Source organism: Artemia franciscana, chromosome 16, assembly GCF_032884065.1.
Source record: "Artemia franciscana chromosome 16, ASM3288406v1, whole genome shotgun sequence".
Classification (NCBI taxonomy): domain Eukaryota; kingdom Metazoa; phylum Arthropoda; class Branchiopoda; order Anostraca; family Artemiidae; genus Artemia; species Artemia franciscana.
In genome coordinates this window covers 19,697,852-19,722,193 of record NC_088878.1, presented here as the reverse complement: position 1 = coordinate 19,722,193, position 24,342 = coordinate 19,697,852, and the positions used below count along the sequence as shown (strand labels likewise).

The following is a 24,342-nucleotide window of genomic DNA, read 5'->3' as shown; positions in this document are numbered from 1 at the left end:
AACCCAGTTCTATTACCTTCACTAGTGGTACCCTATCATCGTAAAGCATACAGACTGATCTACATTACACATGTTAAAATACAACCAGGGGCGGGTCTAAAACAAAATCTTGGGAGAGACCAAATGTGACAAGGACAGCAAAATGAGTAAAATCTTTAGGGGGCCCAATATGACAAAGGTGCCAATGATTGACCAAACCGACAGATTTATTAGAAAAAAAGAGTAAAAAAAGAAAAAAAACAAGGAATGAGGGCACCATAAAAAACTTGGGGTTACCCCCTGGTACCCACCCCTGAATTCAACTATGTATTTATTATTATCGTTAAAATATTCCTAGAAAAGTGATTGGATAGTTCTCAAATGTCTAAGTTTTTTGAGTTATAAATGAATGCTCTAGTAGCAATGCTTACCTTGTTTGTGAATGGATTTCGGAATCAATAACCTTCTTCCTCACTTGATTTACAACGGTCTAGGGCTCCTGCACCAGCGCTAAAAATATTTAGCTTCATGCCAAAAGTCCCATAATCTTAAATGAAATAGCCTGGCAGTGAAGCAAATTGATGTGCCAGCATTCAGTCTCTTTGCCTCGTTTTCTGGAACTAGGAAAAACTTTAAAGTTGTGACAAAGGTATCTCCTGGTTACCCATAACAGTTCCGTTAACTTTTTTTAAAAGCTGTTTGAGAACCATATATGGAAATTTTTCTTAGAAGGAGCATTACTTGGTGCTAGAAAAGGTATCCTAGTCCAACGCCATTTATAGGCTAATTTACCCAGGACGCATTATTTCCATCCCAACATCGGACCCTTATTGAGTCCCCCTCCAGTTATGTGGAGAAAATTTCTGAACAAAAATTAGTGCCAATTAGAATCTCTTCGTCCTTTGTATCGATAATGCACTGTTCGTCATCAGTTTTCAAACTGTTGATATGACTGCTCACCCCCTAATTTAGATAAGTTTTGCAGCCTCTACATAGCTAGTTTTTTCCTTTGCCTGCAGAGTAGGCTTTTTTATTCCTAAACATATTTTTTCTGTTTCATTATAATTCCAAACCATCAGTGTCAGTAACAACACTATTGATAGTCTCCTGTCCTCGATCCAAGTTCTTTGGATAATCGGTGCGTCCTCGGGCATAGTATTTTTGAACATTACTTGTCCATTCCTTTTCTTGAAGATTTTTCTTTAGTGGTTCACAGACATTGAATAAAGCTTTCCGCGCTCCTTTGAAGAGACCCACTTAGATTTATACCACCTTGGACAGAAAGTCCTCGACCCTTAGAAGAGAGGGAGGGTCACCCACCATTTTTTGGTTGTCGGTGGCAAGCAGTACTCTATCCTCTGAACCGTTAATTTTGATAGGGGTCCATTCTCCCACTTTGGATTGTATCTTTAGGGATTTCTTCTTGTCGAGTGTTTGGTGTTAAGAATGTCCAGAAGGTTTGTTTCCCAGGCATACCTTCTGTTTCCAATCTCCTGTGTTTTTGCGTCTCTTCACACTTATACTCAAAGAAATAAATCTTGAACACTTCTTCCACAAGTGTTGACTCAGATGAATCACCATCAAGTAGAACATCTGAGTGCACACTCATGCCTTGTGGAGAAATAGGGTTTACAGTTTTAAGAAACGAATCATCATTAAAATCCAAATCATTGCAATAAACAATCGTCCTGTGAGACATCAAGTCCCTGGTATCAATTCTGCAGTGGAGAATCAGCATCGCAACCTCCGTATATCAGCTTTGAGTTATGCTTTGGTGTAACCTTCCACGCGCCACCGTAGCCTCCCCTCTGGTTTATCCAAAAGTGATTGTTGATAGTGTGTGATATTATTTCCCAAATAGGATAGCCTCCCACTTGGATATGGGCTATGTACTTTCTGGCATCCTTGGAATGGCCACATGGCCACAACAGAGTTTTATCCACTGCACCCTTTCCCTCAGCATCCATTCAGAATCATGAACCTCCCAGCACAAAACAAAATTCCAGTTACCATTAGCCATCCCAAGGTTGGTGGCGCAGGCTCATTTATACCACCTCTTGGCCAGACACTGGGCAGGGCGGTGTGATGCCTGGGTGGCAACTGAAATTAGCAGTGGTGGGCCCCTATTTGTGGACAAATAAAACAGGGTCCACTACATTCTGGGGCACTGCATGAAGGTTGCTACCACCGCCCCCAGAACTACCGACGCAAAAGATTCAATTGGTATGGGAGGCATAGGGGACCTCTCAATCAAAAAATTACAAGGAAGACCACCAAACTTTAGTGTAAGGAAAAGATGGTTAATAAGGGGGCAGTCCCCTCCACTATGGAATAAATTCTGTTCATTTTAAGATCAATATTGCTTTTAATTTTACTTGAAATTAATTGGCTTTTAAATTTGTTTCTGTTGGTTTTTAATTCCACATCCAGGGCTGTCCTAAGTATGAGGAGAGCTACCGTTCCCTCATACGTACCTCCTAAAATTAAAGTTTTACTTCTACACGACAATGGTTATATAATAAGAGCTCAATTAGTGTACTTGCTTTTCGAAAGATGGTCAAATTATCTCTATTTTGTTTTATCTCTTTCGACCTTTTTTTTTACATAAACTTTAATATTTGTAAGGCATTGCTTCGAGAATAATGATCATTCATTTTAAATGTTTATTAGGGGGGGGGGATCTGAAACATTAAAACTGAATTATACGATCATCATTTCCACGGGTGTCAAGGTGAGTTTTTCAAACAGATATTTTCCTATAGGGGTGTGTCCCATGAACACCAGAAGGTCAATCCCCCCCCCCCAGCCTAACAAGAAGATATTTAAAATATATATCAGGGGCAACGCTATAGCGTTGCCTATAGTAAAGGCCTTAAGGTTCCAACGTTTTAGTACTTTTTTCCCATGTTCGCTTCATCTAGAAGGGCGATTGTATAAAATACGGGGGGGCTCATTAAATTGGAAATTGGGAGTTCTGGTGCCCATTTTCAGATTCAAAAGTGATGGAAGTGCGACTAGCCTACCCCCCCCCCCCCGCGCCTTTCCCCCAAATGCATCTGACAAAAATTTTGAGATACCCATTTTGCTGGAAATAGTTCAAAGATCAGATAAATAATAACTCCAAGGTCAGCACAACCCCCCAAGCCCGGGGGCTGGCGTTGTAAGTTATGCCTTGGAGGGTATATGTCGTTCATATGAAAGGGGTGCTCGTTGAAAATTCAGAGGGGGCTCACTGCATACAAAAATTGAAAGTTTTAATTCACTTCTTAAAATTCAAAAGAGATAAGAGGGCAACTAGCCCTCCCACGCCCTTTTTCCTGCAAACCCATCCGGTAAAAACTTCAAGATTGCCATCCTGTTAAAATTAGCTCAAAAATCAGATAACAAAAATTCCAGAGCTAGTCCCCCACGGAACCTAGGGCAAGCGTTGTAAGTTATGGCCTGGGGGCATATATGGTTCCTATGGGATGGGTACTTGCACAAACTTCAAAGGTGGCTCATTTAATGGAAAATTAAAATTTCTAGTTCACTTTTTAATTGTCAATAGAGATCAGAAGGCAACCCCCCTTCCTCCCAACCCCGTATTCCCCAAATCCATCCGATAAAAATTTTGAGATAGCTATTTTGTCATAAATAGTTCAAAGACCAGTTAACAAAAACTCTGGGGTCGACAGAACCCCTCAATTCCCGTAAGTGTCGTAAGTTATGCCACAGGGGCATTTATGGTTACTATAGATGGGAGATCGTATGAACTTGAGAGGGTGTTCATTTAAGAGGAAATTGAAAGTTATAGTTCACTTTTTAAGAGTCAAAATATATCGAAGGGCAACTAGTCCCCTACCCCCAATTTTCCTAAGCCCCATCGATAAAAATTTTGAGACAGCCATTTTGTTAAAATTAGCTCAAACATCAGATAACAAAAACTCAAGGGTTGGTACAACCCCACAGAGCCTGGGGGCATGCGCTGTAAGTTATGCCCTGGAAACATATGGTTCTTATGGAAAGGGGGCTCGTTTTAACTTCAGAGGGGGCTCACTTCATAGGAAATTAAAATTTTTAGCTCACTTTTTAAGAGTTAAAAAGATTAGAGGGCAACTACTCCCCCATTCCCCTTTTCCCAAACTCATCCGATAAAAATTTGAAGATGGTAATTTTGTTGGAAATAGTTTCAAATTCAGCTGTCAATAATTCCAAGGACGGCAAAAGCCCTCAGAGCTCGGAGGCAGACGTTGTAAGTTATGCCCTGGGAGCATATATATATATTTTTTTTTTTGAAGGGATGCTCGTATGAACTTCAGAGGAGGCTTATTTCATAGGATATTGAAAGTTCTACTTCACTTATTAAGATTCAAAAGATATTGGAAAACAAATAGCCATTCTGTTAAAATTAGTTCAAAAATCAATTAAACAAAACTCCCGGGTTGACAAAAAACCCAGAGTCTAGAGGCAGGCGTTGTTAATTATTCCCTGGGGGCATACACGGTTCTAATGGGAGGGGTAATCGTATAAACTTTAGGAGGGGGGCTCATTTAATAGGAAATCGAAATTTCTAATTCAGGTTTTAAAGTTAAAAGAGATCGGAGGGTAACTAGTCCCCCCTACAACATTTCCACCCCAAACCCATCTGATAAAAACTTAAGTTCGTCAATTTTTTTAGGGCTGGCTTTCCTTTTTGAAGTATTGTTATGCAAAGTTAAAACTTTACCAGGGGTTGTTGGAACAGGAACCCTTTCGTATTTAGCTGGCGCTGAATGTGATGTTAAATTTAATAGAAATTATCTTCATCGAATGAAAGTAAAGAGGATCATTCAAACTTAATATGATAGGAATTATCCCAAATAATCGGTGGATGCTACCCCCTCAGCCTCTCACTCTTTACACAAAAGCTTATCTTGCTTTCTCATTGGTTCAAGAATTGGTCTTCTTGTACGAACTCTCCCACCCATCCCTTTAAATACTACCTGCTCCACCGTAACTCTCGAAAACATCTGATCTATGTCTGGTCAGAAGAGTTTGGACAGCCCCACAAATAGGCCTATTTGAAAACGGTAAACGACCGTATTGCTATTAAACAATCGTAAAAATAGCATAGGTAATGTCCCCCACAGCCTTTGGCGCAAGCAACTTAAATCATGTAATTTGCAAATTGTTTTCCTTATGACTTTTATAGTAAAATTGTGGGGGGGGGGGGTATTCTTGATCTTGATTAAAAACGTTCAATTATCATTCTCTGGGCCAAGAGGGAAACACATTTCATTTTGGACAAATCAAGCTCTGGAGGGGGGAGGGTGATAGCTCTGCTCTTATTTATGATAATTTCTGGTGCTAATAAATTTGCTAATAAATTTGTTTATTAACTCATAGCAGAACCTGCAGTCTTTACCTTTGATGAGATTGTTCCTTTTAATTTATGCCCGTTTTGTGTTGCAGGGATTATTCAAATTGTTTGGTAATGGAACTTTTCATAAACTCAATAAACTAATTTTTTTTGTCAAAGTGGGCACAAACCTTCTGGTCTGCAATTTTCCTTTAGGTTTTTGAACACCGTATGAACGTTAGCCAAAAAACAGTGACAAGCTTATGGGCGATGAAAACCGATATTACGTCACATGAAACCCCGTTGGTGATAAATGGAGATTTTGAACACCGTATGAACATCAGCCAAAATTCAGTTTCAAGCTTATGGGCGATGAAAAATCTTGAACACCGTATATTACATCACATAAAACCCCATCGGCGGTAAATGGAGATTATATAGTATATTTTAATTTAGTACCCTCGTGTTGTTATTTTAGCCAAATCAGAGAATAAAGAATTGCATTTTCTTAATGCCAACTTTGGTGCCAACCAAATTTATTCGTTAGAAATATACTTACTGAGTTTTGATTTAGGAAAACCATATTCCAATCTTAAGATTTTTTGATGATTAACACCTAAAAATTTTTTAGTATTTCCAAAGTGATCACGACTTGGAAGGGGAGCAGCATAATTTCCTCCTTGGAAGGGGGCTAGGGGAATGGGCTCCGGTGTAAATTTTTGACCTTGTGGTAAACACGACCAACAATCTTTAGACGATCATGATCTCAACAGTTTTCTTTTACCTGTCATTTTTTAGCTATTTTGGCATCGTCCCATTTTGGCTCTACGGAGTAGCCAAAACGAAATCACTATTGAGTTATTGGGGAGGGAGACCTTTAAAAAATGCCCCATTTCAACTTCCCTTGCTGCTGAAATCATAAGACTTCTGATTTTCTCCGGAAGTTTCTATATGTCTCATATTGTTTCTCTGTTGCATGGTTATGAAGCATGGGCACTCCGAAAAGCAGATGAAAATTTACTAGATGTTTTCCAGAGAAATTGCCTACGGATTGTTCTGGGTACCCGGCTGACTGACCGTATTTCAAACAGTAGGTTGTACGAAAAGTGTGGTTCAATCCCGCTTTCTGGGGCTATAATGAAAGAAAGGTTGAGATGGCTAGGCCACGTTCTACGGATGAAGGATGACAGATTACCGAAGATTGTCTTTTTGGCCAACCGTCTGGGCTACACGGAAAGCAGGTCGTCCTTGTCTGGGTTGGGAGGATGTCATAAATAAAGATTTAAAGTAAATGGGAACTTCCTGGGAGGGTGTAAAGAGGGAGGCTTTAAATAGATTAGGTTGGAGGAGGAGCGTGCGTAGCTGTGTTGGCCTCAGGCGGCTTGGTGCTGCAGTGAGTTATTAGTAGTAGTAGTAGTATTCCTCTGTTGTTGCTTTTTCTTAAGATTTGTTCCCTCCCTTTGTGTCTTGTAATAATTTCTAGTGCTGTTGAGTTGGGATTTTTCTGGATACTCTTATCGTTATATTCTTTTCTAAGTTCTAAGTTTCATGCTCCGTTTTACATTCATTGTACAATATTTCTATATTTATTCCACGCTTCACTTTTTATTAAGGTTTACTTATGTTTACATTAAAAATAGTGGGTTTCCAACTCCCCTGCCCCATTATTTTCATTAAGCTTTAGTTTTAATTTAAATTAATCCTTTACCAAGTGGCCTTTTCTGCCTAGCTGTTCCTAGCTTGGTACTGGTTGCTGCTTGCTAAGAACAATGAGAAACCCAAAACTTTTTTGCAGTTTTGTGCTCTCAAGTAGGCTATAATGTGTGCTGTGTAACGAGACAGCTTTTGAATAATTAAGAACGAATATTTCAGTCCTTCTTGACGATAAGTCTATGACGTTTTATCGTCAATTATCATCATGAATTTTTGATAATTAAGATTTGCAAATTTAGGAGTATTTCCAAAATAACCACGACTTGGAATAAGTCAAAATACAAAAAGCTGGGGCTAGGGGAATAGGCTTTGGTCTAAATTTTTGACCTTGTGGTTACCACGACTACAAATCTTTAGACGATCATGATTTCAACAGTGTTCAAGTTTTTTTTCGATCATGATTTTCTTTCGCTCATTTTGGCATCATTCCTTTTTGGCTCTGCGGAGTAGCCAAAACGAAATCACTATTGAGTTCTGGGAGAGGAAGACATTTAAAAAATGCCCCATTTCACCTTCCTTTGAAACTGAAATCATAAGACTTCTGATTTTCTCCGTAATTTTCTATATTTTTCATATAATTCCCCCAGTTTTGTATTTTTTTTTAAGATTTGTTCCCCTCCCCCATAGCATTTAGTTTACATTCCTGGTCGTCCTAATCTAAAAAAAACAATCATTTGCAATGGAAAACTGACAAATGTATGTTATTTTGTTTTTGGGTTGTTTCAATCTTTCCTTTTTTTGAGTTTAGCTCACGTCTAGCTTTTTCCAGAAGAAGAATGGTTAAAAAAAATCAACAGAAAAGTATCTTATTTTTTCTGGATGTTCCAACACTTAGACCTTTCTGTTCATTTGTGATCATATTTGGTTGGCCAAAGCCTTATTAAGTTCCCTGGGCATTCTTATGAGGGTTACTCTTAACCTTTTGCTCATGAGCACCAGCGGTTTTAATCCATCCACACAATTTCTAAAGCTAAGAAGGACATATTACAAAATTTACGTGAAGATCAAAATTGTACGTTTACAGGTCACAAAAAGCTTTACAGGTCACAGAGCACGTGCTGATTAGTCATGTCTGGCCCCAATAAGCCGTAGCCTTTGTAAGCCATTTTATATGAATGATTGCGGGGAGTGGTTTTATTGTGGGTCAGGGAACATTGAAGAATTTGTCCAACTAGGGAATGGGAGAAATAGAGTCATGACGTTGAAAAACTAAATTTTCTAGCTGTATTATATTTTCTTCTAACGCTACATTTATACTTCCTGATGGGGGAGGGGTATATGGTAATCCCTACCTCCCTCCCAAAGAAAAATTCACAAGATAAAAGTCAAATTATACAGGTGTGTAACGAGAAATTTATACATCTCAGCGTCCCCGTTTCAAGAACGTAACTATTAATGAATAGAATCTTCAATGAAATACATACGACTAAATACCTGTAGTTGGGTGTGTTCCATTGGATTGGATTAATGCTATGCCTGAAGCACATGTACATTTAGAGTGTTGTTGAGCAGGTTTTGAAGCCGATTTCAGTACTGTTTTATCTTCTTTGGCAATTACATTAAAAATAGTATATATTGATTTCTAGGGAATAGCCTGACTGGTCAGTTGTGCAAAAAGTGAAAATATATGAACAGGATTAAAGAATTCAGAACAAGGACCTTTGAAGCGGGATAGGCCACACTATGTTTCTTCTTTGAAGGTAAGGGAACGTTGAACTTTAATTCATGTGTTTGAATTTTTCTTTTTTATCCAAGACACATATCACATAGGTTGGGTTTCTGTCCTCCTGTGAAGTAAAAACTATAATTAACAAAATTCTTACTTCGTCACATAAATTAACTTCATGTGATTTGGTATTATGGTAAACATAAACGAGATTCCATAGCTGATATAGCCTAGAGACAAAGTAAATCCACTACTCGATTCGTTTTTTTATGCTCTTTCAGAATGTAATGATCAATTGACTCGTAAACCTCCCCCTCCTCCCTGATGGTCCGATATATAGCCCCGCTCTTTACGCTAAAGTTTGACCTTTTCTTAACTCTACTTTTTAAAACAGTAAGAAATTTTTGCATAAAGAGCGGGGTTGAGGAGGAAAAGCCCCTTTCGTATACGGAGTAATTTCTGTTCGTTTTAAGTTTTAATGTCGCTCCTTACTTTTCGTTACCAAAACTTGTTTTTTTTTATTTAATTTCTGGACGTTTTTGAATTAATGCATGTTTTGATCTTGGGTCTCCGCACATAAATAATTAAAACGAAATTTGCATATTAATTAATTGCAATAAATCGGAAAGATTTTGAGAAAAAGGAAGCGAAGGAGGAGGCCTAGTTGCCCTCCGAGTATATATATATATATATATATATATATATATATATATATATATATATATATATATATATATATATATATATATATATATATATTGAACCTTATATATATAATACAACCTTATATATATAATATATATTGAACCTTATATATATAATATATAAGGTTCAATCGGGTTTAATTAAAAAAAGGAAATAACTAAACTTAAAGTATAGTGCTCTGTGATATATATATATATATATATATATATATATATATATATATATATATATATATATATATATATATATATATATATATATATATATATGGGCTATATATTTGCTCGTTTGGGGGGGGGGGTAAAGTATAGTGGAAGTGCCTTAAAAAATGTTTTAACTACAACTTTTCTGCATATTATGAAGTAAGAATGTTTCCTTCTCAATAGCCCATCTGAACTGTAGGCTAATGCCTCTTTTCTTCATCTTTTGGGCTTTAAGTTTGCGTACATGGCATGTCTATCTCAGTTATACGGATCATTTTCATGGATTTTGTCGTAAGGAGCCCAGGAAAGGTAATGGAAACCACGAAATCACACGAAGAGGAAAAACTCTCCTGGACTTAAATTATGCTGATGATTTAAGCGTCTTAGATGAAAGTGTGAGCAAAATGAATGAACTTTTAGTGGTTTTACGAGTTCAGGGTGCTAGAATAGGTCTGAAAATTAATGTTAAGAAGACTAAGTAACTAAGGCTAGGAATCACTGAAGATGAAATAGTGACTTTGGACACCGAAAAGAATTATCAGGTGGGCAGTTTTACTTACCTTTGTAAAAGCTTGGGCAGCATGGTAAAGTAAAAGCTTTTACTTTGGGCAAACACTTACCTTGGCAGCATCAAACAGTTCGTGGTAACGAACTGTAGTAAGGAGCGACCCGGCTCAATAGTAAACGAAACTCTAAAAAACGGAATTTTGATGCTAAAAGATACATCAAAAGAATCGAATTTTTATGCTGATTCTAAATATATAAGTTTCATCAAATTTAATATTTGTTATCAAAAGTTACGAGCCTGAGAAAATTTGCCTTATTTTGGAAAATAGGGAGAAACACCCCCTAAAAGTCGTAGGATCTTAACGAAAATTACACCATCGCATTCAGTGTATTAGAGAACCTTATAGCGAAAATTTCAAGCTCATATCTACAAAATTGTGGAATTTCGTAGTTTGCAAGAAGACAGATCACGGGTGCGTGTTTATTTGTTTGTTTTTGTTTTTTTTTTTTTTTCCAGGGGTCATCGTATCGACCAAGTGGTCCTAGAATCTCGCAAGAGGGCTCATTCTAACGGAAATGAAAAGTTCTATTGCCCTTTTTAAGTGACCAAAAAATTGGAGGGCACCTAGGCCCCCTCCCACGCTCATTTTTTCCTAAAGTCAACGGATCAAAATTTTGAGATAGCCATTTTGTTCCGCATAGTCAAAAACCATAATAACTATGTCTTTAGAATGACTCACTCCCCCAAAGTCCCTGGGGGAGGGGCTGCAAGTTACAAACTTTGTCCAGTGTTTACAAACAGTAATGGTTATTGGGAGGTGTACAGACGTTTTCAGGGGGATTTTTTTGGTTTGGGGGTGGGGTTGAGGAGAGGGGGCTATGTGGGAGGATCTTATCTTGGAGGAATATGTCATGGGGGAAGAGAAATTCAATGAAAAGGGCGCAGGATTGTCTAGCATTACTATAAAAAAAAATGAAAAAATAAACATGAAAAGTTTTTTCAATTGAAAGTAAGGAGTATCATTAAAACTTAAAACGAACAGAGATTATTACGCATATGAGGGGTTCTAAAAATACTTTAGCATAAAGAGTGAGGTATTTAGGAGGAGATAAATACCTTGCTCTTTATGGTAAAGTATTTTTAGTAATTTCAACTATTTATTCTACGGCCTTTATGGTTCAGGGGTCATTCTTAAAGAATTGGGACAAAGCTTAAGATTTAGTGTAAAGAGCGAGGTATTAATGATGGGACAAACCCCATCATATACATAAAAAAAATAAAAGAATATAAAAGTTTGTTACGTAAGTTAATTCTTAAGTTACGTATATGTTTTACTAATAAAAACGTTCGTTAAAAATGAAAAGTTCTAGTTGCCTTTTTAAGTAACCGAAAAATTGGAGGGCAACTAGGCCTCCTTCCCACCCCCTTATTTCTCAAAATCGTCTGATCAAAACTAGGAGAAAGCCATTTAGCCAAAAAATAATTAATATTAAAATTTCATTTTAATAATTTATGTGCGGAGAGCCAAAATCAAAAGTGCATTAATTCAAAAACGTTCAGAAATTACATAAAAAAACTAGTTTTTTAAACTGAAAGTAAGGAGCGACATTAAAACTTAAAACGAATAGAAATTACTCCGTATATGAAATGGGTTGTCCCCTCCGCAATCCCTCGCTCTTTGCGCTAAAGTTTGACTCTTTGCCATAATTCTACTTTTTAAAACAATTAAAAGCTTTAGCGTAAAGAGCGAGGGATTGCGGAGGGGACAACCCATTTCATATACGGAGTAATTTCTGTTCGTTTTAAGTTTTAATGTCGCTCCTTACTTTCAGTTTAAAAAACTAGTTTTTTTATGTAATTATTTGTAAAGACGGTGGGAGCAGTTAAGACGTTAAAAGTAGAATAGTCAAGGCTCATGGTGTTTTTTCACAGTTAAAAAAACTTTGGAAGAATAGGAAAATAAGTCTGCAAATCAAGATTAGAATTTTGGTAGCTACAGTGATGACAGTGGTCAAATATGGCTCTGAAGCATGGGCGCTCCGAAAAGTGGATGAACATTTCCAAGATGTTTTCCAGAAAAATTGTCTACGGATTATTCTAGGTACCCGGCTGACTGAACGTATTTCTAGCAGTAGGCTGTACGAAAAATTTGGTTCGACTCCGCTTCCTAGGGCTATAATGAAAGAAAGGTTGAGATGGCTCGGGCACGTTCTGCGAATGAAGGATGACAGATTGCCACAGGTTGTCCTTTTCGGCCAACCGTCTAGGGCTAAACGGAAAGCAGGTCGTCCCCGTCTGGGGTGGGAAAATGTCATACCGTAAAGAAAGATTTAAAAGAAACGTGAACTTCCTGGGAGGGTGTAAGGACTGAGGCTTTCAATAGATTGTGACGGAGGAGGAGCGTGCATAGCTGTAATGGCCTCAGGCGGCTTGGTACTGCGTTGAGTTGTTAGGAGTAGTAGGCTAGTAGTAATATTTAAGTAAAGCTTTTGGTAACATAAAAACAGGGATTTAAGTATATAATCGAATTAAGGGGAAATAGTTTACCACTTAGGGTAAAAAGGAAGTATTTAGGGAGGAGGAGAGTGTATGATGGTCCTTATTTTTTCCCGATGTGTGGAAGTATGGATAAGAGTGTTGGTCATGTGATATGAGTGTGTATAATTGAGGAATTTGAGAGATGATGTGTATGGAAAGTGCGAGTTTGATGAGAGGACTGTTAGATGCAAAGAGGGAGTAATGTTTTACAGGTAATAAAAATTTAGGTTTCTTAGGTTGGCAATCGAGCACAGATGTAGATTTTGTGATTTATATTTCTCCTTTTTTTTCTGCAATGTAATGTTTATGTAAGGACATTTATTTAAAAGTGTATTTCCCTCTTTATTTTGTATTGCCATGGCCCTAGCACTTTTAGTGAAATAAAAATTTACTTACTTACATTGTAGTTGGGTCGACATCTCCACAAACAGTAGCATCTTATTAAAATAAAAGTACTTTTGTCTTTTTCAGTACTTTTGTCAGCCACCACACTCAAGATCTTGTATCGCGAACATGAGACAATTTTCGGTTTTCATGGTCTTTATACCAGACAATATTAGCTTCGGCTCGGTGGAAAACTACATTGTAGTAATATTTTAATTAAATATTTAGTTGATATTTTGGTTATGTTAGGTTAGTTTAAGTTACGTATTTAATATAATACGGTCTGGAAGCCACCCTTTCATAATTATTTGTTGTAGTTTTTATCTGTTGGTAAAGTATTATATTTCTATCATATTTTGTTTTATTTCATTAACATTAACCAAACTCCAATTCTCGACTGAATTTGGGTGTGGTGGCTATAAGAAGCAAGTACCAAAATAAAAATAGTACCATTAGATTCCTTATTTTATCATCTTTCGATAGATTGTATCGCGTTTCTGACAATATACCCCAAGCCCCTGATAGCCCCATTTAGTCTATAGCCCTAATAATATATTTATTCGTTGTGTTTTTACCTCCCTATGTGCCGTATAATGTCTAGCTCCAATTTCGACTCTATTAAATCCAGTCTTTACTGAATGGTTACAATGGAAATGTGGATTAAAACGTTGTTTGAAGTCATTTAAAATCACGAATAACAATGAAAGGAAACTTGATAATATCAAACCTGGCTCAATAGTAACCGGAACTCTAAAAATCGGAATTATGATACCAGTAGTTACACCAAAAAATCGCATTTTAATGCTGATTTTAAATATATAAGTTTCATCAAGTTTAATCTTACCCGTCAAAAGTGACGAGCCTGAGAAAATTTGCCTAGTTTTAGAAAATAGGGGGGAAACACCCCTTAAAAGTCATAGAATCTTAACGAGATCACACCATCAGATTCAGCGTGTCAGCGAACCCTACTGTAGAAGTTTCAAGCTCTTATCTACAAAAATGTGGAATTTTGTATTTTTACCAAAAGACAGATCACGGATGCGTGTTTTTTTTTCCCAGGGGTGATCATATTGACCCAATGGTCCTAGATTGTTACGAGAGGGCTCATTGTAACGGAAGTTAAAAGTTCTAGTGCCCTTTTTAAAGTGACCAAAAAAATTGGTGGGCACCTAGGCCCCCTCCCACGCTCATTGTTTTCTCAAAGTCACCAGATCAAAATTCTGAGATAACCATTTTATTCAGCACAGTCAAAAAACAAAAAAAACTATGTCTTTGGGGACAACTTACTCCCCCACAGTCCCCGTGGGAGAGGCTGTAAGTTAAAACTTTGACCAGTGTTTACACATTGTAACGGTTATTGGGAAGTGTACAGAACTTCCAGGGTGATTTTTTGGTTTTGGCGAGGGGTTGAGGGGAGGGGGCTATGCGGGGAGAAATTTACATGGAGGAATTTTTAATGGGGTAGAGAGTTTCCATGAAGGAAGCGCATTATTTTTTAGTATTTTTTCTAAGAGCAATGAAAAAATAAATATGATAAAGTTTCTTCAACTGAAAGTAAGGAGCAGTATTAAAACTTAAAACGAACAGAAATTATTACGCATATGAGGTGCTCACCTCCTCCTAATACCTTGTTCTTTACGCTAAAGTGATTTTATTAATTTCAACTATTTATTCTACGGCCTTTGTGATTCAGGGGTTATTTTTAAGGAATTTGGACAAAATTTAAGCTTTAGTGTCAAGAGCGAGGAATTGACGAGAGGGTGAACCCCCTCATATACGTTATGAAATCGTACGACCTTAGAAGTTCGTTACGCAAGTTATTTCGTAAGTTACGTATATTTTTATTAATAAATAGGTTCGTAAAAAATTAAAAGTTCTAGTTGCCTTTTTAAGTAACTAAAAAAATGGAGGGTAACTATGCCTACTCCCCCGTTCTTTTTTTTTTATCAAAATCGTCTGATCAAAACTATGAGAAAGCCATTTAGCCAAAAAATAAATGAATGTGCAAATTTCGTTTTAATTATTCATGTGCGAAGAGCCAAAATCAAAACATGCATTAATTAAAAAACGTTCAGAAATTAAATAAAAAAACTAGTTTTTTTAACTGACAGTAATGAGCGACATTAAAACTTAAAACGAACAGAAATTACTTCCTATATGAAAGGGGCTGTTCCCTACTCAACGCCCCGCTCTGTGTTTTACTGTTTTAAAAAGTAGAGTTGAGAGAAAGAGTCACACTGTAGCGTAAAGAGCGGGGTGTTGAGGAGGGAACAATCCCCATTTCATATACGGAGTAATTTCTGTTCGTCTTAAGTTTTAATGTTGCTCCTTACTTTCAGTTAAAAAAACTAGTTTCTTTTAAATTTAATTATCAATAGAAACATGGTGCATATAATAAAGTATGAATTTCATTGTTTTTGCGTTTTCTTTTAGTTTTTACATAGTTTTTTAGGTACTTGTTAAATATCCCGAACGCTTTCAAGAAGTTTGATCTGTATAAAACCAGTTTATCCGTCTGCATTCGGAGATAATTAGCTTAGGCTCTGTGAGATAAACTACTATGTAGGTCTATTTTTATTAAATATTTAATGCGTAGAGTTGCTATTATGGTTAACTTGTTTTTGGTAAGGTATTTAATTTAATGTGTTCTTGGCGATCTGCTTTCCATAATTTTTCTTGTTGTTTCTATAAATTTTTTTTCTAAAGTATTATTATTTTCATCATGTTTTAGGATATTTCATTATGATTATCCTAACTTCAATTCTTGAGTGTGTTCGGGGTATTTAAAAAGTACCATTTTTCATATTTATTTTTTATTTCTTTCAGTTTTTCATTTTATTATGTAGCCCTATCCTAGGGCTATATATGGGACCATCTGGGGTTGGCGGTGCATTGTCAGAAACGCGTTTAGAAAAAGCATAAGGTAGGAATAAAATTGATAAATTTCTCTACAGTGGATTAACTTAACTTCACTTCTTGAGTTTCGTCGAGATAATATATAAGTACCGAACCTGCAAAAACAATAAATAAAATATAGTCAATTGTATATTTTTGTCAATTGTTATCCACATTTAAAAATAAAATTTTATCCAACAGTGCCATTGAAATGACTTAGAGTTGTTTTCACGAGTCAAAAATTCAACGAACAAGTTATAAAAAAAAAAAACACGACGCATCACGACGGAATATATTATTTAGGACTACATATGGAACCATCTGGGGGTGGGATGCATTGTCACAGTAACGACTGTTATATTGAAAACGAGTATAAAATAAGATATCTAATGGCACTACTTTTATTTCACTAAGTTGCTTCCATCTATGAAACTGCCCAACAGTAGCGTTACCAGAATGTTATTGTCACTACTACTACTACTACTAATAACTCACTGCAGCACCAAGCCGCCTGAGGCCAACACAGCTGCGCACGCTCCTCCTCCAACCTACTCTATTTAAAGCCTCCCTCTTTACACCCTCCCAGGAAGTTCCCATTTCCTTTAAATCTTTATTTATGACATCCTCCCAACCCAGACAAGGACGACCTGCTTTCCGTGTAGCCCCAGACGGTTGGCCAAAAAGGACAATCTTCGGTAATCTGTCATCCTTCATCCGTAGAACGTGGCCTAGCCATCTAAACCTTTCTTTCATTATAGCCCCAGAAAGCGGGATTGAACCACACTTTTCGTACAACCTACTGTTTGAAATACGGTCAGTCAGCCGGGTACCCAGAACAATCCGTAGGCAATTTCTCTGGAAAACATCTAGTAAATTTTCATCTGCTTTTCGGAGTGCCCATGCTTCAGAGCCATATTTGACCACTGTCATCACTGTAGCTTTCAATATTCTAATCTTGGTTTGTAGACTTATCTTTCTATTCTTCCAAACTTTTTTTAACTGTGAAAAAACACCCTGAGCTTTAGCTATTCTACTTTTAACATTTTCACTGCTCCCACCATCTTTACTAATAATGCTACCAAGGTAACTGAAGCTCCCAACCTGATCAATCTTTTCGTTACCTAATGTCACCTGTTCATCTTCACTTACTCCTAGCCTTAGTGACTTAGTCTTCTTAACATTAATTTTCAAGCCTATTTTAGCACCCTGAACTTGTAAAACCTCTAAAAGTTCATTCATTTTGCTCACACTTTCATCTAATATGCTTAAATGATCAGCATAATCTAAGTCCAGGAGGGTTCTTCCTCCCCATTTGATTCCATGGTCTCCAATTGCCTTTTCTGTGCTCCTTAAGACGAAGTCCATCAAAATGATCCATATAAAGGGGGATAGGACACAACCCTGCTTAACTCCTGATTTAATACAAAACCAGTGGCTAACATTCAGCAATTAAATCATGTACCAAGATTACTGTTCTGCTAGGTGATCAAAATCTTCAGAAGTGGATTTACAGCCCAAAATAGGGCCTTGAAAGAGGCTTTAAACTTTTTCATACCTACACTACACCCCTGCTCATAAACTTTGAAAGATCATACGAAAAGGGGTTCTAACCTTGACACAAAATACAAATATAGCCTAGAACCCAGCTCAGGCTGTGGCAGCAACCCAAGGCCAATTTCTTCTTTTAATTTTTGGGTTCAGCATGACATGCTTTTGAAGAAAACATACTTCCATGGTTATGCATGTTATGTAATTTTATGTTCCGCATATCAACTGTAAGGAATTTTGGAAAAATTCAATTCTATCCCTAGTTAAATGACGTTTTTATTGTATGTAGTGTTGGACGATGCTCGATATCTATATGTCGGACCGAATATCGATATTAAATATAGAAACATAGATATCGAAAACGATATTTGGAAATTTTTTATTATTTATTACACACAATGTGAAAAATGCCATAAAGATAGAGGTATTTTGCAACTCAGTGCGAAGATCGCGTTCTTACAGCAGTTTTCATATGTGGTGTCAAAAATAGCAAGACCAAACAGGACGAAGCTAAACCACCAGAACTACATCGAAACACTCCCAACAGATAAAAAAAAAATACGAACACGTATAAGTTTAAAAGTGAAATTCCTGTAATACCGTAGCCGAGAAAGTGATACGGACTTTTGACGCTTTTAGGGTTTTGGGTTCTTTAAGGAGAAAATGAGCATTAAGTGGCCTTAAATGGAAAAGAAGCCGTAAATATTCTTCCTCAGAAATTTTGTCGGCTTCATATTGATTTATCATCATAATCTGCATTGTGTAGCCTACCTGGAAAGGATCTCAGCTAGGCTACAGGCATGCAAGAAAAGACCAATGAAGAGGATCAAGGGTTTGAGTTTAGGCCCAAAAGATCATTATTTATTTTCACAAGTTTCTGTGTATAGACTTTTTATTTGTACTGAAAAATAAGCTAAAATACACAAGCCAGGAACGGTAAAATTTATTCAAAAGGATTTTGAAACCATGAGATGGAACATAGGCTACAGAAATCCCATACAAGAAAAGAAAAACAACAATATACAGCAAAAGTAATGTCAAGATAGCGAGTGTGCTAGTGTTGAAGGTCCAAGCTAAGCGAGAGAACATTTTTAAGAGGTAAAGGCCCAAATTGTTGAACATAGTGAGATCAGAGAGGTAATGTTAAGCTATCTTTATTAAGGTTAAAGTCCTCTCTTTGCCGGCTCCCTAGAAGCCGGCTTTTAATCCTATCCATCTGCCCGCTTGGACCTTTAGTCATTGCTCGCTTGTCACCATGGCGTCACATTTGCAGAGTTTTAGATTTTTGACTAGAGTTGCACAGCCTATGTCGTTTCTCAGGATTGAAAAGCTATTCTGCATTATTTTTACTTTTCTAGCTTGACTAGTTCAGCTTATTTACAGTGCAAAGCAAAGAGTTAACACGCATATGAACTTCATTTAATATGTGCTGATACACATTTATTTGTATCTGTATATGTGCAAACCTCAACCTGAAAATTTCCTTACGGCACTGATAGGTAGTCCTAGTTTTGAGCATGTCTCCTTGTAGTTTCCTATATTTAGATATTTTTCGTGTATATTTTTTGGTGTTGAATGACAAATCATAAATCTTGATCGAATAAAACCTCACAATGGATATATTCATAAGTTTTGTCAGATGCTAATATTTTCCCAATGAAACGAATCTATTGGAGCACTTCGCCGCAAGTTTTCCAATATGTTTCCCTAAAATTCTTCAAACCTTCATTCGTAAATTTAGACCACCTAAGTTTCTCTCCGTTTCTAGTTTGGATCGAATCCATATAGGAACCAACCAATTTTTCGAGGAGTGCTGTGTGTGTGCGTGTTTCTAGGATTCTATGTATTTCCATGTCCTTAAATACCTTAGAATAAGGTAGGAAAAATTAAAACAGAAGTTTTCTTCTTGATGACGTTGTTTGTAAGATTGTGTAACATGATTGATTACAGTTTCGCCAATGACAAAGGTAGATAACCATTTTTTTCTCTTTTTGAAGACCAATAGCATACAATTGACTAACTTTGAAAAAAAAATTGTCAATCATTTCATCAAAATTTCTTTTATCGATTTTTACTGTTAAAGAATTCAGGTTGTCATTTGAGGCCTGAGGTTCAAAAAATTTTGAAATAGATGCTATGACAGAAATTCGGAATTACTATAACTTGAAAATTTGTAAAGCGGGGGTGAACTAGGCTATGTGAAAGAAATAGAAAAATATGCAGTAAATTGTAAAATTTTTATGATTTTATGACCTTAGGCTCAAAGACCTCCCTTGCATAAGTAGCTGACGAGGATTAGGAGCCCATTAGGGTGAAATTAAATTATTGCGCTAATATGTGGTACGGATTATTAGGATATAGGTAAGTACAGTCAAAAGTATCTCAGCAAATTTCTAGATTCAGATTATTATCTTTGAATCCTTATAGATTGAGACGATTCTGTTAGTATTTTGTTTGAATTTTTAGCTGGTTTAATTGTGCTCCTCTGACCTCTAATGTCAACTTAAACTGTTTCTGCACGAGAATAGCCCGGCGAGTCCAAACAAGAAATTCAAAAAGTGCTATAAATGTAAAAATAGGTTTCCCAAGAATTTTTAAAGGACGCTAAATATGAACAGATCAGAAATTGAATTGATAGGTAAATGAAATATAGCTGCTAATTTGGTTTGAAAAAATAATGTTAAAGGGAGAAATTTCTTGAAGAAAAGGAAGGCTCAAATTGACAGTTTACCCAATTTGTGATAATAATATGCTCGCCATTTATTTAATAGATGCCTAACAAGCTACTAGCAGTTTCTACTTTTCGTTTTGTATAATGTATTTGGTCAGATGAACTCGGCTAGTTTTGTGGTAAAACTGTCGATAAACTTAAATTTCATTTTGACTCCCCCCTCGCCCACTCCAATCCCAGAAAAATCTCAAGTTTCAATTGACTTCAATTCTTAGCTTTAGTCAGAATTGATTGAAATATTGCCAATAAGTGATCTATAGGATCTGAAATTTCAGCTCTTTATTTTTAATAATCTAGAAAACGTTTTTCAGAAAAAAATTTCTCAAAGAAAGGTAAAGAGTCTTATTGAAACCTAAGACAAACAAAAATAAAGTGATGTAATAGTTCAACTTAAGACAAAATGAAATTCTTACTAGTCAGTAAATGGAACCGAAAAAAATTGAAAAAATTGAATTTTCAAAAATTGAAGCGAATAGTCACATCAAATATAAAGGTAACAGATGCTGCTATAGATGAATAAATAAATCCTAGATTAAACTGAAATTTAAATTGAAAATAAGGTCAAACTTGAAACAAGCAGAAATTACCATAGACAGGAGTGGGACTACCGCCCTAAAACTTCTAGAGGTCAGAGCGCCATTTCCATTCTTTTTTCTTGTTGGTAGATGGGATTATTATTCAAGATAGATTAAAACCTTAGCAATTTTTGATCTTCGATAAGGGTTGAAGGAATCCTGACCCATCCTGTACACACCCTTGAATATAGACATATCTAAAATCAAGATTTTATTAATAGATTTTATTAAGTTATGTTTTGTGGTACGTGCATGTTTGTTCAAATAAATACATGTCAAGGTCACTTGTAACAAAAGTTCTGTTTTGTCGTCTGAAAAACAAAACAAAAACGTGACGAACTAATACAGCTATATTTGCCTCCAAGTTTTTTGTCTTTATTAATGAAATTCTAATTGGCCATTAAATTTTAAAACAGATGAGTGTAAAAAAAAAGCTGAATTTCTTTGGCGCTAAGAATCGATATAATAATATTTTTCTTCCAGAATTTATTATTCTAGTTAAGGTCCCCTTGATCCCCTCTACCTACCCTGAAAGTTTCACGCTGATTGGAGGTGGTTTTTTTCTCAGTGCGCACGCCCAGTAAGATGGTAGCCGGTCGGAAACAAAAGAATTTTGCGCCCATTTTGGGCATCTCAAACCATTGCAATTTTTTCAGCTCGTCTTCTTACATTGAGGTTCCCTTGTCTCTATCTGCATACACAATAAGTCTAAGCCAATCTGTAACACAAAAATTTTTCGTTCAGTTGTAGGTGTCGCATATAGGCTAGATACAAATAATCCTCAAAACATATTTATCTTCATTGAGGTCTACCTGCCCCTGTCTACACACCCGATTAGCTACAAATCTATCAGAGACCGACACAATTTGAGATCAATTTTGGGGTGTCATTACATAAAAAAAACTAGTTTTTTTAACTGAAAGTAAGGAGCGACATTAAAACTGAAAACGAACAGAAATTACTCCGTATATGAAACGGGTTGTCCCCTCCGCAATCCCTTGCTCTTTACGCTAAAGTTTTAATTGTTTTAAAATGCAGAATTGTAGCAAAGAGTCAAACTTTAGCGTAAAGAGTAAGGGATTGCGGAGGGGACAACCCATTTCATATACGGAATAATTTCTGTTCGTTTTAAGTTTTAATGTCGCTCCTTACTTTCAGTTAAAAAAACTAGTTTTTTTTATGTAATTCCTGAACGTTTTTGAATTAATGCATGTTTGATTTTGGCTCTCCACATATAAATTATTAAAATGAGATTTGCATATTAATTCCTTTTTTGGCTAAATGGCTTTCTCTTAGTTTTGATCAGACGATTTTGAGAAATAAGGGATGGGGAAAGCCTAGTTGCCCTGCAATTTTTCGGTTACATAAAAAGGCAACTATAAATTTTAATTTTTAACGAATGTTTTTATTAGTAAAAAAATATACGTAACTTAAGAATTAGATTACGTAACCAAGCTTTTATATTCTTAAATTTTTATTATGTATATGAGGGGGTTTTTACCCTTGTTAATACCTCGCTCTTTGCACTAAATCGTAAGTTTTGTCCCAATTCTTTAAGAATGACCCCTGAATCCGAAAGACCGTAAAATAAATAGTTGAAATTACTAAAAATGCTATAGCATAAAGAGCGAGGTATTTATCTCCTCCTAAATACCTCGCTCTTTATGCTAAAGAATTTTTAGAACCCCTCATATGCGTAATAATCTCTGTTCGTTTTAAATTTCATTGCTACTCCTTACTTTCAATTGAAAAAAAAACTTTTCCATGTTTATTTTTTCATTGTTTTTTTTATAGTAATTTTAGAAAATCCTGCGCCCTTTTCATTGAATTTCTGTTCCCCCATGACATATTTCTCCAAGGAAAGATCCTCCCACATAGCTCCCTCCCCTCAACCCCACCCTCAAAACCAAAAAAAAATCCCCTGAAAACGCTGTACACTTCCCAGTAACCATTATTATATGTAAACACTGGCCGAAGTTTGTAACTTGCAGCCCCTCCCCCAGGGACTGTGGGGGAGTAAGTCATTCCCAAAGACATGGTTATTATGGTTTTTGACCATGCGGAACAAAATGGCTGTCTCAAAATTTTGATCCGTTGACTTTGGAGAAAAAACGAACGTGGGAGGGGGCCTAGGTGCCCTCCAATTTTTTGGTCACTTAAAAAGGGCACTAGAACTTTTCATTTCCGTTATAGTGAGCCCTATTGCGACATTCTAGGCCACTTGGTCGATACGATGACCCCTGGGAAAAAAAACAACAAATAAACACGCACCCGTGATTTGTCTTCTGGCAAAAAATACGAAATTCCACATTTTTGTAGATAGGAGCTTGAAACTTCTACAATAGGATTCTCTGACACGCTGAATCTGATGGTGTGATTTTCGTTAAGATTCTATGACTTTTTGGGGTTGTTTCCCCCTATTTTTTAAAATAAGGTAAATTTTCTCAGGCTCGTAACTTTTGATGGGTAAGACTATGCTTGATTAAACTTATATATTTAAAATCAGCATTAAAATGCGATTCTTTTGATGTAGCTATTGATATAAAAACCCTATTTTTTAGAGTTTTGGTTGCTATTGAGCCGGGTCGCTCCTTACTACAGTTCGTTACCACGAACTGTTTGATAATCTGAGGTAGCTAAACTCGGTTTCAAATTGGTTTTTTGGCTGAGAAACTTACAAATGCCATTTTAAAGCTTATCGAAGAGACGTAGTATAAAGCGTTTCTGTAAGTCCCAAATATTTTAGTTTTTGTTCGGGGTGATTAAAAGCATACCAAGTCAGTTAATGGGCCGAAATGACGTGTTACGAATCCTAGCTGATCGAAGAAAAAGTTTTGACCCCATTTTTGGGGGATTTTTTTTTGTTTCAAGTTTATTCTGCACAAGTTTATTCTCACTCTAAACATAAATTATGAGGTCCTGTTTCCTCCTTTTCCCGATCACTCCTAAAGTTTCAGCTGTTTCCCAATCTGTTGTTCCTGAGATGTTGCATATATACCGTTTTGATAACTTGGATGAATAATTTATTTGATTTACCTCTGACTCTCCCCACAAGTCAAAATTTGAGGTTCAGTTTAACTTTGAATACCTAAATTTCAGTTTAACATGCAACTTACATATGTCTATTTACTTCAAAACCGAAGAGCATCTAAAAAGAAAAATATATTGTCAACGTAATATGTAGCCTAATACCCTAATATTTTTTCTTTTTCTTCATACCAACTGTTGGGTCGTCTTTACAAAAAAGAACACATAATTGACTCCTTTCCTAGAGCCTTGTGCGCCTCTGTTACGACCCAGAGAAGCGCATTATTTAGTAGTTTATATTTTTGATCAGACCTACATGACCAGAATTCGGAAAATCTGAGCTGCTTCGTGCTATTCGGCTTGCTAATCCGAGCTATTATCCGAGCTGTTAGGTTTTCATTGGATCTTCAGGATTATTTACCATAAATCTTCCTGTATAAACTTTTATGATACTGTTTAAGGTTGGATAGCTAAAGTTGCAATTGTTCCCCATAGGCCTACCTTGTGTATGAACTATTCCTGACGTAATCAAAAGTAATATATAAATAATATG

The 24,342-nt window shown here is 36.2% G+C and overlaps 1 protein-coding gene across 5 annotated transcripts in view; it reads left to right on the top strand.

The window, feature by feature from the left end:
• Positions 1-716: 716 nt before the first annotated feature.
• The window catches only part of LOC136037180 (serine/threonine-protein phosphatase 2A regulatory subunit B'' subunit alpha-like), a 317,624-nt gene continuing 293,998 nt past the window's right edge, over positions 717-24,342 (top strand). Inside the window, exons 1-2 of one of the 5 annotated variants that reach the window (XM_065719733.1) lie at positions 717-735; positions 8,596-8,709. The gene's annotated coding sequence lies outside the window, so the exon portion shown is untranslated. Of the gene's footprint in view, positions 736-8,525; positions 8,710-9,973; positions 10,126-19,178; positions 19,424-24,342 lie in introns of those variants that run through there. The other 4 variants (XM_065719732.1, XM_065719735.1, XM_065719738.1 and 1 more) reach the window with 4 other exon arrangements.